The following is an 18452-nucleotide window of genomic DNA, read 5'->3' as shown; positions in this document are numbered from 1 at the left end:
CACAGGGGTGAGGCTCACTGACCAATAGGTATGTACTGAGCCACCAACCCTATAGGGTGGAGTGGGAGCTCACAGGAGGACGTGTTCTCTCTGTTTCACAGGGGCTTATGTCTACCGAGACACAAAGTTCAATGGCAGAAAGCGGGTGGGAGAGATCCCCCTGCAGACCTGGCCTGTGGTCCCTGGAGGGAGGCTCGTCCAGCCTATTGGTGCATGCCCCTCTTTTGGCCCATCTAGGCTCCAACCACCAGGGACTGCCACGATCCGTGTCTCCACCTTCCAGCAGGAAATCTGGGAGCTGCATCCAGATCCGGGGGATTAAGACAGGAACAGACAAAGGTAGGGCAGGACAGCGGAGGCTGCCCATGTCTGCTTTGAGCTGTCTTCCCAGATGCTCTCTGCACGTTACTTTATATTACAATCTTGTGTAGTCACCTGACAATTCTAAGTATAAGCGAAGTGTTACTTAAGTTTGCTTTCATCCTTGAACTTTGGCTGTGTTTGTCTTGTCACGGAGTGAAATTGTAAGTGCCTTGAAGTCATAGGCCATATTTTGTTTTCCTGTAACCAGTTTTCCCAGGCCTCAAACATAGTGGCAGCAAGAGAATGAAATTCTCCAGCCCTGCCCACACATTGCTGCTGAGTCCCCACTCCTTCCCGGCTCCTGCTGGGCATGGCGCTTCCGGGCTGGGCTTGGGCTCTGGGTCCTCTTATAACTCTCTCTGTCCCTGCTCCCTCTGACGCCTCCCAGACATGGGAAGGTGGCCCTTTCCTAAAACCGCCAAGGAGGTACCTTGGCACCCCCACCTTCTACATTCTTATGCTGGTGTCGATGCTCTCAATCCCTCACACAGGTGTCCAGCCTTAAAAAAGAAGGAAATCCTGCCATTTGCAACAACATAGGTGGACCTGGAGGACATTATGTTCAGTAAAATAAACCAGGCAAAGAGGGACAAATACTACATGATTCCACTTACAGGAGATATTTAATAGTCAAACCTTGCAGAAGCAGAGAGCAGGATGGTGGTTACAGAGGCTGCCGGGAGAGGGAAAAGGGGACATGTTCACTAGGTATAAAGTCTGGTTATAAAAGACCAATAAGTTCTAGAGATCTGTGGGACAACATGCTACCTTCAGTTAGCAACACTGTTCTGTGCACTTAAAAATGCATTAGGAGGGTAGATCTCATGTTCTTACTATTAAAAGGGGGGGGGGACAGAAGGAAACTTTTGCAGGTGAGGAACATGTCTGTTAAGATTGTGGTGAGGGTTTCATGGTGTTCCTATAGGTCCTGACTCATCGACTTGTGCACATTAAATAGGTGCATCTCTTTGTATATTAATTATACCTCATTAAAGCCATTTAAAAAAGCAAATATTGCTTGGCCGGACGTGGCTCAGCGATTGAGCGTCGACCTAGGATCCAGGCGATCACAGTTCGATTCCCGGTCAGGGCACATGCCTGGGTTGCGGGCTGCAGCCAATCAATGACTCTCATCATTGATGTTTCCATCTCTCTCTCTCCATCTCCTTTCCTCTCTCTGAAATCAATAAAGATATATTAAAAAAAAAAGAAAATACTGAAATAAAATTTTAAAGTGATGTTAGTGGGACTACTTTTTTTTTTTTTTTTTTTTTTACTCTCTCTGTTGTACCTGGTTATCCTGCTAACTTATTCAGGCATCCACAGCGACCAAATGGTCCCCCCTGAATGACTGCTTTCCTTGGACTTAGTCTCTCCCCATTGCCGCACCCTCTCGAGGTGGCCCCTTCAGGAGGCTCTGAGCTCCCAGAGACTCTGGTTTAAAAGGTGCAGGCATCAGGAGAACCACACCGTGGGGCTTCTGCTATGTTTTGTGTGCTCTTTGTAGGGTTGAGCACACTGCCTTGCCAACAGCAGGTGCTCATACTCACTGGCTTGCTCTGTAAGGAGAGAAACAATTCTGGGTACTCAGAGCTTCTGTGTCACACCTGCTGTAATCTGTGTGGAGACCTGGCCAGTGCCAGGCTCAGCGGCTTGACCCTGACCTCAGAAGTCAGGGTCAAATGAAGAGTGATATGGCGAGGACCTGAGCCACAGAGGTAGAGGCTCAAGTAGGTGCTGGATAAAGAAATCTGCAGCAAAACAAGAATGGTAAACCTCAAGTCTCAGCCTGGGTTTCATGGGTTGGGAGTGGGAGAGAGTGCTGGGTCCCCACAGATGACCATGGGAAGTCATGAACAAACTCTGAAACACAGGGAATGTGGTCATAGATCTGATTGGGTATGGACTCTTTCTGTGGCCCATTCTGGCTTTAATGGGCTGATTCTCTGAATATTATAACATTGGCTAATATTTATTGAATGCTTACTGCATGCCAGGCACTGTTCTAATTATTTGTACATATTTAATCCTCAAAACAACCCAATGATGTAGGCATTTTTAAATATATATATATATATTGATTTCAGAGAGAGGAAGGGAGAGGGAGAGAGAGAGAAACATCAATGATGAGAGAGTCATTGATCGGCTGCCTCCTGCATGCCGCAACTGGGGATCGAACCCGCAACCTGGGTATGTGCCCTGACCAGGAATCGAACCTCAACCTCCTAGACCCTAGGTTGATGCTCAACTGCTGAGCCACCCCCAGCTGGGCTTGGCTTTGTAAGTGGCCAAGTTGGAATTTGAACCCAAGTGGTTGACTTTGGAACCCAAACTCTGAACCACATTACATGGCAAAATTTCCTGCACAGGCATTCCCATCCTCACAAAGAGCACTTCAGGCATTTGACATTCTGTGTGTGCATGTCATCCAGAAGGACCAGGATCGCTGGCTCACTGTGGGGCAGGACCATGGGCATACATCTGGAATGTGTGGGCCTTTTAAATATATATATATCTCCAGGAAATCCCCAGATGCTTTGGAGAATAAAATCAACTCAGGTTGCCAGAACTGAGTTGAGATGTTGCATTGAGTCCCAGAGGGATTGATACTGGATCCTTTAATGCCAACGGTATGTTTTTCTCTAGTTTCATTTGGTTTCTTAGAAAGTATTTGAAATGGAGAAAGAAAGTCCAATTGCCACAGTGTATTGATTTATTTTTCCTACTTCCCAGCAAGCATGATTACCAAGGAACCCAAATAGCCAAATACAAGCTGAGAGCAAGTGGCACTGGCCCTGTACCCGCATGGCCACCCCAGAGCGATGAAAGTCCTTGTTCTGATTTGAGGAGGCACAGTTCTGTATTGAAAACCTGAACTCAAGTTCAGATAATATAAGGAGAATATTAGAAGTTCAAGTATAAGTTGGCTTTAAGTATTTTACCTTTTAAATACAATAGTATTTTCAGCGTGTGCTTGTTTTATACAATGGACCATATTTTTAGAGCCAAACATCAAGAGATATGGCCTGGAAAAGACACATGGGAATGCTCATTTCTGGAATTAAGCTGTAACGGCATTCTGAAACCTCCTTTGGTAGAAGAGGTCAGTTGTTATGTAACAGGACACCTGATGTGTTTATAACACTCACTGTTAAATCAGATCACATGGTTTGCATGTGCTTGGCCCGCGTGATGGCAGCGAGTTGGGGTCTAGACAGGCCGCTGTCCTCAGGGCAGCATGCGGCCCTCCCTCGGCCTTTGGGACCCTGCGTTTGCTCGTGGAGGTGGCCTGACCAAGCCCTGCATTTCACATCTTGCTGCCTGTACACTTTTGCTGGCCGGCATTTACTGCTGTTGAACTGACAGGAGGTCACCCAGGTGAATCCTGGGTCCAGGTGTGTCCCAGGCCTGGCTTTCAGACCAAGTCTCCCAAAAGCCAGCTACGCTGTGCCTAAATCTCATACTCTTATTTATCTGACCACAAGTGACTGTCCATCAAAACAGGACACACCCGGGCATGAGGTTTTCCTTAGACATTAGGTGTGCCTGCAAGACTATCAAATTGTGTATGCATTTATGTAACAGCTCAGGGGTTTGTCAGCCCCCAGGTGGGCCTGTCCTTTGTCCTCTCAGCCAGAGGCCCTGGTCACAGGCCCCTGCCTCTTCCTTTTCTCATAGACCGTTGATGGATGGCTTTGTGATGTTGTGTTTGAAGCCTTAGTTATAGGCCAACCTCCCAGAGAAGGAAAACAAAGGGCAGAGGATCAGTGGTGGTAATCTATGACTATGAGCCCGGTGAGTTCTTACTGGACCGCACAAATGGAAGATCCTTGCCCCACCCGCTCCCTGTCCTCGCAGATGGCAGCCGTGTTATTACAGGTGTCGTCACAGGACAGCTGGCCAACGGGGAAGCATTTTCCAGGAGTCCCAGTGCTTTTCCTCATAGAGGACTCAGTGTTTTCAGAGACGGAGCTGATGCTTGTATTCATGAATCAGTAACAGCCCAGCTATGAAGTCTCCAAACTGTGGAGGGCTTTGTACTTTTAGGTCCGCGTTGTGTATAAAGAACCATGGAGATTGCAGGTCGGAAACCTCTAGTTGGGTCTTCATCTGTGGATGAGGGCCGGAGGCCTGGTGATGCGGAGGGATGCAGCCGTGGCCCCAGCAGAGCAGGACCGCAAGTCTGGTTCTCTAACTGGATACTCGGCCAAACCATCGGTTCCAGTCCTTATTTGTCTTTTTCGTTGTTTTATTTTTTATCCATGAAGCAGAATATGGCTTATGTACTATGCACATTTCTGTATGTGCGTTTTTTTCACACTATCTTTTTTCATGGGTTTTTGTGGCTACGTTCGTTACCCCTAACTTGTGTTTTCTTGTAGCTTTCTTCTCTTTCCCATCGCTTATATCCTAAAGTGGAAAGTATGCTGTAGCTTATGATTTTTGTGAAGTTAATGAATATGCATTTCATTTACAATGATGCTTAGGCCAACTCAAAGAAAGTGAATTCAGTTTTTTGCTTATCATGTAAGAGTTTTTATTTTATACTTCAAGAGCCCTATTTGACTTATTAAGGCAAAATTTTATCATCAGTTGTGCATATATGTAAATGGAAAACGTAAGCAAAATAACTTGTTTAAGGTTTTTCTAAAATTTCTTCATGCCCAGCATTCAACTCTTCTGAATCCCTTTAAAAGGTCCTACACATCCACATGTACCCATGCCATCACCACCAGCCTTCCCGAACCACCAGTTTATTAATGTCTTTCTGTTTCATTGATGCCTCATTAACCAATGAATGAAGACTTCCAAGACTTTCATGGACTGTCATGACCAGGCCAGTCAGCGTTCTCAGAGAAACAGAATCAATGGGAGATATACAGACATAAGTCATATATCCTTATATGGTTTATTTCAAGGAATTGGCTAATGCGATGGTAGGACCTAGAAAGCCTGAAATCTGCAGGGTAGGTGGCAGGCTGAAAACTCAGGCAGGGTTTCTATGCTGCAGTCTTGAGGCAGAATTCCTCTTCCTCAGGGAGATCTGTCTTTGCTCTTAAGACCTTCAACTGATTGGGCATGACCCACCACATTATAGAGAGTGATCTGCTCTTCTTAAAGTCAACTGATGGTTGTCAACCACATCGACAAAACACCTCTACAGTAGCTCCTAGATGAATGTTGGTCTGGATGATGGGACAAGAGCCTCATTGATTTGACTTGTACACTGACTGTTTCATGGCCCAGTCTTGTCCCCACTCACCTCCTTTATTTTCCTTACCTTAGTCATTCTTTCCTTCTCCTGCCACCCATATGAGGGACATAGGCCATTTCCTATTTCCTGTGTTTCCACTGCCGTGTGAGCTGCTTTTTCTCAAACTCTACTCGTATCTCAGTGCTTGCACAACTTGTGCAATGGGCTGATTTGTGCCAAAGCAACCTGCATGGTGGGCTTTTGTTTCTGCCCCCTGGGGCTTGCAGGGCATCTGGAGTTCTATGGTAAGCTCCTTGACGAGCTCCCCATTTGCAGGTTTTGATGGACTCAAAGCCATACACAGATGTGGCTGTTGCTGAGAACTATAACCTGGACGAGAGGGCTGTCCTCTGTTTAGAGATGAGGTCAGCCTGGCTGAAGACCAGGGACAGCAGCAAGAAAACTAGAGGGGATGCCATGCCCTGCTGTGCCATCTCTGAGAAACTTCTCTTAAACTCATAAGGAGTGTCTTATCCCAATTACAGTTGCATTCCTACATAGTGGTGGCATTATTAATACATGTTAACTTAGAGAATTTTATACAGTAAAATTTCAGTTTAACTTTGAAGCCTTGTTTTTATCTCTTCTATGTGTTTGAGACACACCCAATGCTTTTTTCTCTCTAATGTCCCTTTTAGAAAGAATTTAATGAATTTTGCTAGAATTACCTCCCCACATTCCCCCTTCATACTCCCTTTGATGGCAGGCAGACACCGCCATGTCTCCTCTCTGGGCTCTGAGCAGCTGGTGTGGTGGTTATTTTATATATATATCCTGCCATCTGGGGCCCTCGTGGAGAATTTCTTGCAGCTGGTACGACATGAGAGCACCCTTTTTTAAAGAGTAGCGTGTGGCTCAAGGAGACCTTGCACAGTCCTTGCCTCCTGGCACAGACTCTCACATTTGGGTTGGGGGGTTCTCTCTCCAGGGGTGGTGCTCTTCCTTCTTGAGAACAAAGTGTCCTCTTGTCCTGCAGGAGGTAGGTGAGTCATCCTGGGGAGAGCTGCTGGGCTTTCTAATCAGGCTCACAGAACAATAGACTACGAAGGAAACTGTCCACTGTTTTCCTAAACCTCAGCTGTTAAAGGCATTCTCCATTGTTTCAGTTTGTTTATCTTCTTAGTTGTGTTTTCTCACAATGAGAACGAATATTTCATTTGCCTAGCATAGACAGAGGCAGAATGTCAGCTGGCAAGAGGGACATCAAAATCTAAAAAATAAGTAACTCCTTACAACTCGCACAACCTCACCCATGCACGGTGACATGGAACTGCTGCAGGGACCTGGCCAGATGTCTGTTTTTCATGAGCACATGGCACGCTGTCTGACCCTCACTCCTTGATGAGACTGTAAAATTAGATTTAAAATATTAGAATGGGTCCTGGCCAGGTGGCTCAGTTGGTTGGAGCATCGTCCCATACACCAAAAGGTTGCAGGTTTGATTCCCGGTCAGGGCATGTACGGGAAGCAACTGATCAGTGTCTCTCTCACGTCAATATTTCTCTCTCCTCTCCCTCGCTCTCTTGTCCTCTTTCTGTCAAAATCAATAAAAACATCCTCCGGTGAGGATTTAAAAAAATACATTAGGAATGGATACGCACACTCACTAGGTTTTCTGAATGATCACAAATATTTACATGGTGGGAGGTAAGCAATTTAAATGTTTAGCTAATTTGCATTTAAGGGCGCCAGACTCCCGTGTTGTCACAAAGAAGAGCTCTTCCTACTGATGCCCGAGGGTTTGTAAGAGGCATTTGTGTTCACCCCATCCAGAGGGAGCCCTGTCCCTGACATCTGCCCCTCCGTGGGTCCTGATGGCCCGTTGGTCATTCTAGTCACTTCATGGGGACTTTGAACAGTGTGGGCGATCAGGTTCTTCTCCCAGGGGGTGGGGTGGGGCTTCAAGGCTTGGTGTGTGTTTACATCACTTACCTGCTGCTGTTGTCACAAATAACCACAAATCACAACTTAAACAATACACACTGATTATCTTACAGTTCAGGAGGTCAGGCATCCAAATCAAGGTTTCTTCCGGAGGCTCCAGAGAAGAGTCTATTTCCTGCCCTTTCCCAGCTTCTAGAAACACCCACATTCCTTGGCTCGTGGCCCCAAATCTCCCGAACCTCTGCCTCCATCTTCACCTCTCTTCTCTGGCTCTGACCCTCCCTCCAGGATGATCTCCCCAGCTTGTCATGTCTTCATGGTCTCTTTATCCAAATGAGGTGACACATCCACAGGTTCAGAGGAGTAGGCTGTGGACGTCTTTGGGGGCCATTATTCAGCCCATCACAGTGGCTTTCTCAGTCATTTACAGGTTTGTCCTGTTGCAAGCTGTGGCAGCAGCTCAGGTGGGGACCCCCAAGGGGTTGGCTGTCATTTTGGCTATAGTGACCAAGGTTGCTTGAGCATGCAGTTATAAATGCCCAGGTATGTTAAACTTCTCTTTGCTTCCCTTTCCCTTCCCTTCACACAGTGCCTGGGTCTCCCAGCATCCCTGCCAAGGGGCTTCCAGTGTGCTGGACACCTCCCCTGCTCTCAGGTCACCTGGGTGAGAGAAATGGCTTCCAAAAGATCTTCTGCAGGTCTAGTCTTTTAGGCACTGGATGTATATATGGCTTAAAGTCATAAAGTTTTAAAAATGTAATTTTGTGTTACTGTTTTATCTTTATTAAAATAAAATGGATGCAGCACTGCTATAGTCTAAATGTTTGTGTCCCCCTAAATTCCTATGTTGAAGTCCTCATGCCTGAAGTTATAGTGTTAGGAGCCAGGGCTTTAGAGAGGTGATTAGGTCATCACAGTGGGGTCTCATGAATGGGATGTGTGCCCTGAGACAAGAGACCCCACTGCCACGTGAAGATGCAGAGAGAAGTCCCTAGAAAGGGGATTCTCTCTACAACCCAACCATATGGGTGCCTCGGTCTCAGACTTACAGCCTACCAAACTGTGAGAAATAAATTTGTTTGTTTACAAGCCACAGTCGTGGCATTTTGTTATAGCAGCCTGAACAGGATATGACAGGTATGACAGGCACTAATATGGAAATGAAGAGGTCACTTTACACTCTGTGTTCATTTACTGCTTTATGCCTGTAGAAGCATGTTTCCCATGCAAAATCTTTCTGACTTGGAGGCTGGTCTGCCCTGTGAGGAGGTGCACAGGCCTGACACCCCCAAGTGACCTGCTCAAGGTGCACAGCTGGGAGGTGGCAGGGCTGCAGCCAAGTCTGGTGACATATTTAGGTAAACTTGGAACCTGAGGAAGCCAGGTCCCCCTGAGCTGGACTGGTCGGGTCCCAGGCCGGGCATGGCCACACCCTATCCTGAGGCCCCACCCTTCCAGTTTTCATTCTCATGGTCCCAGCAGAACTGGCCCAGTTAGGGGCTCCCCCTTTCACTTGCCCACTCTCTTCCTGAAAGCAGCACTCAGACGGGAGAGGCTTTTTATTTCTTAATTAGGATCCTTCCGGAAGGTCACTCCTATGTCAAAAGTCCTTGTCCCAATTGGTTAGAGGTCGCTTGTGGCCTGCTGGGTGACCTTTGTGAAGTTTCCGTAAACAACCCCTAGTAAATGGCAGAAGCTGTGTCCCTGCCTCCCTCAGGTGTAACTGGTGACTAATGGGAAAACACACTGATTTTGCATTTCCTCTTAGAATTCACAGTGGATTTTTGCAAGATGATACCACTGGCACAGCTACTCCTCATCTCTAGGGGACCCAGCTCTTTTCTGAACTCACGAATGACATTTCAGAGCCTGTCACAGGCTCCGAAAAGAGCAAAGCTTGGGGAAGCAAGGCTTCTGGTGGGGAGGGGCCTTATCCATGGCTATCTGAGGAACCTGAGCCTCTGACCCCTCAGCTGGGAAATGCCACGTGAGATCTGGACACTGTCTGTTTCAGTTTCCCGAACTCTCACTAGGCTCTAGCGGATGTGGCCACACCCAAGTTAGCCCCTTTTGTTGCCCTAACAGAGGGGATCTTGGTGATAGTTATTCTGATTCCACAACTTACCTACTGTTTTTGGTTATTCAAATAGCTTGTTTAATTTCTGAAGCTCAGTCCTGTTCATTTAAAAACTTCAATCTGGCCCAGCTGGTGTGGCTCAGCAGTTGAGCATCGACCTAGGATCCAGGAGATCGGGGTTCGATTCCTGGTCAAGGCACATGCCAAGATTGCCGGCATGATTACCAGCAGGGAGCGTGCAGGAGGCAGCCGATCAATGACGACTCTCTCATCGCTGATGTTTCTCTCTCTCTCTCTCTCTCTCTCTCTCTCTCTCTTCCTCTCTCTGAAATCAGTAAAACATATTTTTTTAAAAACCAAAAGACTTCAATCTGGATCTCTTCCTCCTCCATCCCCTCCCACCCCCAAAGGGGCACCAGAGTCTTGGGATGGGGGCGGGGACTTATCTTCACTCACTGCCCTCCCTCCAGTGGCTTCCATGTTGGGACTGACTTGCAGGGCTATCTCCCTGGGGGTCCTGTCTTCACTGCCCTGGGCGGGACCCACGTGTGGTGGTGGGCAGGCCCATCTCTGGTGGCCCCACTTCTGACCAGTGCTGGTGATGGCTGCCTTCCCCTAGTGCCTCCATGCCTGACAGCTGTCTTCCCCAAACCTCAGTCACCAGGACCTCATAACCCTGTTTGGATGGCTGTCCCTTTTTAGCCATCTCTCATGAGTGTCCTTCCCCCCCCAGCTACACTGAGATATAACTGACATATAACACTGTGTGAGTTCAGGTATACAGCATGATGATTTGATCTAGATACGTAGTAAAAAATGATTAACCCATAAGGTCAGTTACCACCTTTATCACTCCAAATAATTGCCATTTCTTTTTGTGTGCTGAGAATATTTAAGATCCTCTGTATTAACGGCTTTCAAGTAAGTACACAATACAGTGTTGTTAACCATAGTCACCATGCTGTCCGTTAGGCCTCCTTACCCAGGATCTGGGGTGATCTTCCGTCCCCCGGTCTCCTGCCCTGGGAGGGTGGGAAAAGGAATCATCTTTCTGCACCAGCTCCCTCTCTCCAGGGCCGGTGTGTGTGTGGTGGGGAGGGGGAGGTGGGAGGCAGGGAGGTAGAGCTCATCTCTGGACCCACATGTCTCAGTGAGTCTTGCAGCAAGCAGCTGCTCCCAGCACACCTGTTTCCTGAATTCAGAATTTGGGCATCTTTGTCTTCATCTTCGGCTCTTTGCTGAAATTCTGGGACAACAGGAAGAATCCCACCTGCCATCCCATTACTTACTTTAGTACCTGGCCCGTGTCTGGGCCAGCACTCCTTTCCTGCCCACCTCTGAGGAAGTTTCCCCTACTCTGAGTAGCTGAAAGCTGTTGGTAGGGCCTGTCCTGGGACGAGGGCTTGTGTGGGAACAGGTTGTATGGCCACTATAGGAGGAGACGATTGCTGTAATTCAGCAGGGATGACCGGTTCTGGGGTCGATAGTGTCTTCAGCAGCTGGCACAATCAAGGACTGATGTCGAGCAGGTGGGGGTAGGGCTTGGCAAAGCTCAGGGCCAGCCCTGAAGTGTCCCTCATGCTGAGCATCTGAAGTCGCTTCCTCCCACTGGCTCTGGAGGACTGCAAAGCCGGAGACATCCGCTGGACAGATGTCTGGGGCCCAGCTTGCTTTCCCTGCCACCATCCCTCCGGGGCCTGAACCAGGGGAAGGTGTCAAAACATTCCGGGAGAGAAGAGGCTGGGAAATGCATATGCAATCTAATTAGTTGCAGTAATTTAGCACTGAGGACGTTAATTTTCCCTTCTGCAGGGAGGGTATGTGTCATTTGACACAGAACAAGCACATTGGCTCTAAAATTCAGTGTATCCTACACATCCACTCACCCATCTCATCCCAAAGGTGCATAAGAATTCGTCTCCATAAGCCCACGGGACCCAGGAGTTCCGGAACCCCAGCCAGGTGCCAGATCTCTCACTGCATCCCCCTCCCCTTAGTGTCTAGCACCGGCTTATGCCCGGGGCCCCGGCATCAGCTCTGAAAGTGCCCTTCGCCTCCCAGCAGCTCTCATCAGCGGAACGCCCTGTGGGTTTTCACGTGTCCACGTGCAGTGTGTCATCCAGGGCACGCCGCAGGGAATGTGACGCTCCGGAGTACAGGCCTGTTCTCCTCCTGCAGAATAGGTCTCATCTTTCCTCCAGGCCAGGCGCCTGATGTCCGGCAGAGTGTTGTACGCACCAGGGGAGCTGGAGGTGAGGGTGCTTTGATGATTTTTTAAACCTCATCAGCCATCTCAGAATTTTATGTTCACTCCAGTCTTCAACGAGAGGGGGTAGAAAGGAATGGCCAGTTGTGTGGAGACTACAGTACCTGCCCAGCAGCATGGATGGGTGGGCTATGAGCGTGGTTGGTGAGGGAGATGGTCACCACCGACCTACCATTGCCAGCCCCCTCCCCCATCCCTTCTGAATTGTCCCAGTTTCTCTGTGTTTGTCTTTAGATAACCTTTCTTAGCGCTACTGTTAGGGGTTGAATTATGTCCCCTAAAAAGATATGTTGAAGCCCTAAACCCCAGTGCCTCTGAATGGGACCTCTTTTGGAAATAGGGTCATTGTAGATGCAATTAGTTAAGATGAGGTCACACTGGAGTGGGGTGGCCCTGACCCAATGTCTGGTGTCTTTCTAAGAGGACAGAGAGACACAGGGAGAAGATGATCATGTGACTGGGAGATGCAGCCATAAGTCAAGGACTGCCCATCACCACCAGAAGCTAGAAGAGGCACCAAAGGACCTTCCCCTACAGGATTCAGGGGGCGTGTGTCCTGTTGACATTTTGAGTTTGGACTTCTGGCCTCCAGAACTGTGAGAGAATAGCTTCCTGTCATTTCAAGCTGCCCAGCTTGTGATACATTGTTAGGGCAGCCCCAGGACACCACCACACCCTCCCTCTTCAATCCCCAAGACTTCTACCACTGTCCCTTCTTCCCCCAAGGACACTGTGGACACCAGGCAGCTTGACCCGTAGCCTGGCCTGGAGATTTTGTGCATGGCATTTTGTTTAAACAAGACCAGAGTGGAGGGAAGTCGGGTTACTCAGGCTTCCTCAAGCAGAGCTGAGATTTGGCCTGAACAAATGTGCCTTTCGAGGAGGTGGCATGTGGCCTGACAGGTGTGACCTCAGTGCAGCTAGACTCCAGCTAGGGGTGCATGGACCTGGGTGGACAGCTCTCAGGCACAGCCTGTCCAGGCCTGCACCTGCTTCTCTCCATCTGCTTAGATTCTGGGGAGGTGCCCTTAGACTACGGGTATTTCGGTTACCCAGTTCATGGGGGACTTTGCGATGTGGTTTGCACAGCCTTGGAGCTGGTGTGAGTGGCTCATGCCTCCCTCTAGGCAATGGTCTTTAGCTAGTAAGTTTCTAATTTTTTGGTAAGTTTCTAATTTTGTATTTAGTTTTAGGAAAAGAGAACCCATGCAAGCTCTTAGCAGCACTGGACTGGCTCTGGGGGACCAGGTGAGCCCACCAGGGTCCCTCCCTCCAAGGAGAATTGCTGAACCCAGCCCTTAGTGTGTTTGCTTGGTGAGGATGCATGTTAACATATGCCTACACAAGTAAAAATCAGGGATATATTTCAGAAGCTTTAAAAAATGCTATGCCATTTGCTCTGTAATTCTACTTCTAGGAATTTAACAGAAAAACAATCAGACATGAGAAAAAACATTATGCCTTTGGGTGTGTTTTTTTTTTTATCATCATGATAATCAAGAATAGCTTTAAAAAATGATTAAATTTTAGCCGGCTGGGCATGGCTCAGTGGTTGAGCATCGACCTAGGATCCAGGAGATCTGGGTTTGATTCCCAGTCAGGGAACATGCCCGGGTTGCAAGCTGCAGCCGATCAATCACTCTCTCATCATTGATGTTTCTATCTCTGTCTCTTCCTCTCCCTTCCTCTCTCTGAAATCAATAAAGATATATTTAAAAAAAAAAAAGATTAAATTTTAAAACACACACGGGGATGTTTACACAGTTATTAAAATCATGTAGACAAGTAGCAGTATGAAAAAAGTTTGAGTGAAAAATTTGTTACAAACAAAATATATTGTTATAATTTGTGTAAAAGTACATCAGAAAGATAAACAAAAGGCTGTCTCTATACGATGCTATTAGAGTTTATTTTCTATATTTGCTAACGTGAACACAATGATTTTTGTACTCACACAAAAATACATATTATCTTCATTTACTTGTTGTAGTCGTCAAAATGTAATGAGCATTTGTTTGTGAGAACTTTAGTCCAGGTCAGCCATCCTATCAGATTTTACTCACCAAAAGGACATCTTCCAACTAACTAACCGCATCGACTAATTGTCCCTTTATAGTTTGTGTTGATATAGATTCCAGACGTCCTTACCAGAAAAGCCATGAAAAAGAAAGAAATCCAAGAGTTCCGTCTCTAGTTTCCCTGAGAGCACAGACCACAGGAAGGGACTCAATGCCTTCCCTGGCTTTGTCCAGCAGGATGCTCCCCCCCCCCCCCCCCATCATCTCACCCTTCGCTTCAGTTCTGTTTCCACCGAGGAACAAATCCGAACAATCATACACCCTGGCCTGCAGCCTCAAATGGTAAATGCCCCTTCTGGGGGCTGTTGCTCTATATAATGCCAAGTTCTTAAAAAAACAAAACAAAAAAATGAGAGTGGGGGAGGCCCAGGATAATTATGAAGACTGGGGCTTGGAGAACATCTAAGCAGAGAGGAAATGCCTGGTCACAGAACTGAGTCAAGGAGAATTCTCATCCTCATACAATCTCGCTCACGTTTTTAAAAAACATTATTGAGGGAATAATTGACAACTATAATTATATACATTTTATTATTTTTTTAATTGTATACATTTTAAATGTACAATATGGTGATTTGATATTACATTGTGAAATGATTTCCAAGATCAAGATAATTAACACATCCATCTCCTCACATAACTCCTTCCACGTGTGTTTGGTGAAAATGCTTAAGGTCTGCTCTCAGTGACTTTCTATACACATTACAGCATCATTAACTGCAGTCACCGTGCTGTACATTAGATCCTCAGACCCCATTCATCTGAAAATTGGAAGTGTGTACCCTTTGACTCTCCTCCCAGCCTTGGGCAACCACCGTTCTATTCTCTGATTCTGTGAAATTGGCTTTTCTTTTTTAGATTCCACATATACGTGAAACCATGTGTCTGTTTTTTTCTTTCACTGACCATCATGCCCTCCAGGCTCGTCCATGTTGTCGCAAATGGCCGGATTTCCTTCTTTTTTATGGCTGAATAATTATCCATTGTATGTATACACTGTATCTTTATTCATTCACCCCTTGAAGGACGGTTAGATTGTTTCCATATCTTGGCTATCATGAATGATGCTGCTGTGAACATGGGGGTACACATATCTCTCCAAGATGCCGATTTTGTTCCCTTTGGATATATACCCAGAAGTGGAATTGCTGGATCACATGGTAGTTCTATTTTATTTTATGTTTTTAGGAACCTCCATGCTGTTTTCCATACTGGCTGCACTAATTTACATTCCGCCAGCAGTGTGCAAGGATTCCGATTTCCCCGACCCTCACCAACACTTGTTAGCTCTTGTCTTCTTGATGACAGCCATTCTGACAGGTGTGAGGCGGCATCTCCTTGTGGATTGATTTGTGTTTCTCTGCTGATTAGTGGTGTTGGGCAGCCTAACCCTCTTCCTCCCCTCCCCCTCCTCCCTTTCCCTGCCCCTTCCTCCTTCCCTGTCCCTCCCCCGCAGCTGTAAGGGGCCCTGCTGCAAACATCGGCGTCCGTGGGCGCTGGTGTGCATGTGCAGAGCACGTTGCTGGACAGGGCTGTGCATCTCTGTCATAGAGCTTCACCTCAGGCCCCAAGGGAATCATGCCACTCGGCACACTTTGTTCGCCATCTACCACCAGGGATGTGTGTCCTTGTTAGTGGCTGGCCCCCATTTGGAGGGGAAACCCCATGAGGGCAGGGAGCCCTCCTGCCTCACTCAGCCCTGCACCCTGGAACCAGCATGGGGCCTGGCTCCCAGCTCCCAGCTCCCAGCTCCCAGCTCCCAGCTCCCAGCTCCCAGCTCCCAGCTCCCAGCTCCTAGGAAGAAGTTGTTCAGGAGACCAGGTGCTTCTGAAATTCCCCACACTCCAGAACGCCTCTTGTCAGAGGTTACGCCTGCTCCACATCCCAGCTCAGGAGTGAGGTTGTGCTGTTAATAGTTGCAAATTTCTTCAGAGGGCCCCTATTCCTTGCTGTCCTCCCCCATGCCTTTGATGTGGGATAAGGCAAGGCAGGAAATACATGCGTCCTCACTTTCCATGGCCAGCATCCAGCTGCACCTAGGCCTGGCTGCTCCCATCTCCTGTTACCTCTCACAATGGCACACCTCCACCTCCCCACCCCCCACCTAGACCCCCCCCACCCCCCCCACCCCCGATCTGTCTCACAAGGGCAGCTCCTCGGAGTTCCTGGTTTCTCAGAACCCGACCTGCACACCCCTCCAGCTCTCCTGTTTCTCACCTCCCTTTCATGGCTAAGTTTCCGGAACAGTTGCTAAGAAGATGTGCTCCGTATCCAGGTATAACATTACCTTCCACCTTCCCACCTGGGCGCCTGCAGGCCTCATGTGGAGCGATGAACAGTCATGTCCTGCTTCTCCTTTCTGGGAGGGGGAGAAGCAGTATGGAAAGCATACTGGGACACTCAGGCTAAGATTCTTCATGCCGTGCTGGGTTTAGGACCTTACCTAACTGTCCCTATCTAACTGCAAGTCACATTGAGGATTACATTACAATTGAGATGTGACATTTCTCTAAAGCAAACAGTTGTTCTCTAGATCTGTGTTTGTACACATCTGAGTTTGAATTCTGCCTCTGCCACTTACAGCTGTGTGACCTGGGGCAACTTACTGAACTACTCTGTGTTTTCTTTTGTATAACAGGGTAAAAATAGTGCCCATCTGCTAGATCCTTGTGAAGATTACATCAATTCACACCATGTGAGTTTAGGAAAGTCAGTACTCAATAAACATTGGGTGGTATTGTATGATTGTTATACTTTAAGCAAATAGTAAATGATTTTTATAGAAAGCACCATTTGTGTTATAATTTAAGGATATAGTAAAGGTTTGATAGAGACTGAGAGAGAGAGTTTGAGAGAGAGAGAAGAGGAGGGAGATTTATATCAAGTGACTGGCTCACACAATTGTGGGGGCTGGTAGGTCTAAAACCTGCAGGGCAGGCCACATGCTGGAGACCCAGGGAAGAGCCCATGTTGCAGCTCAAGTCTGAAGTCAATCTAGAGGCAGAATGCCCTCTTCCTCTGGGGAGATCAGTCTTTTTCTCTTAGAGCCTTCAACTGATTGGATGAGGCCCACCCACATTAGGAAGGATGATTTGCTTTACTCACAACCCACTGAATTTAAATGGTTTGGGAAATTCAAACAAGAAATTAGATCTACAAAACACCCTCAAGGGAGCAGCCAGAGTAGTGTTTGGTCAAACATCTGGGCACTGAGGCCTGGCCAAGTTGACACGTAAGAGCAAGCATCACAGGTGCCATCAGACTCAATCCTGAAGCAGAGCTGGAGTTAGCCGCTTGGGCCAGGAAATGTCAGCAGCCAGAAGTATTTCAGGGTCCAGGAAAGAAGCTGAGAGTGTGACTGGAGAATGGGAGTCAGTCAGAGCAGAGTGGGCAGAAGGCTTTGCCTTTTTCTTTGCTTTGATTTTGGTTTAAAGATGGGATAAGCTCTCACAGTGAGCGGTTTTCAAAATGTGGACCAGCAGCATCCCCATCACCTGGGATCTTGTTAGAAATGCATATTCCTACCCTCCCCCACCAACACTGGATCACAAACTCTGGTCATCTGGATTAACAAGCCTTTGGGGGCAATTCCAGTGAGCCTCAGGTTTGAGCACCACTTGAGTACACATCTGTGCTGGAAGAGGCATGAACCAGGCAAAGGGGGGAAATGGAGACGCCTGGGAGAGGGGATGTCCTGGCAGTGTGTCTGCAGAGACCTGGGGGCCAGTTTTGGTCAAGGATAAGTGTGGGTGTCAAGAACAAGTGTGGGTGTCCTTGCCTCTGGAGTGACAGGAAGGTGGATGCCACCCACTTCACTTTGGGGAGGAAAGAGCCTGCATTTTAGGACACTGGTTCAGGTGACTGGCCTTCCTGAAGTCAGAGGCAGGTGGTGGTAATGGGGAGGGGGGGATGAATGATTGCGTCTGGCTCATGTGGCCATAGCAAAGCTTGGTTTTGCTTCAGCGAAGGTCAGACCAGGACATTTGTCCACATGGAAAAGGCCCACTGTCTCCCCTGCAGTGAGGCCTATCCAGACCCCTCCCCTCATTGGGCTCGACTTTGAACCATAAAAAACTGCTGATATTCAATGGTTTTGATGTTAAAAACAAAACTTTTTTTTTTTTAGTTTTACCCACACCTTTCCTGCGTGGTTATTACACCTTCATTTCATCTTGCGATGGTTTGTTTGCATATCTTCCTTGTGCCCATGAGCTTGCTGAGGACAAATCCTGTGTCACCTTCATCTTCTCACCCCTCAGTCCAGCTCTTGGTGCCTGACAGCCACCACGCCGAGATGTTGGCACACACATTGTATTGACATGAGCAGCAGTTTGAATCTCTGCCATTCCTTGTTTGAATTTCCCAAACCATTCATAGAAATAGGCACTTCTTCCTGAAATACTCCTGCTACCTGGAATGCCAACCACAAAAGGATGGCAAGCCCCTTGGGCGGCAGAGGCCCCATCCAGGGCCCAGTGTGCACACCCGTGTTCTTGCACGTCCTTGGGATGTGGCAGCCATAGCCTTGCA

This window comes from Miniopterus natalensis, chromosome 2 (genome assembly GCF_054644295.1).
Source record: "Miniopterus natalensis isolate mMinNat1 chromosome 2, mMinNat1.hap1, whole genome shotgun sequence".
Classification (NCBI taxonomy): Eukaryota; Metazoa; Chordata; class Mammalia; order Chiroptera; family Miniopteridae; genus Miniopterus; species Miniopterus natalensis.
Note: the sequence above shows the minus strand (reverse complement) of the source record.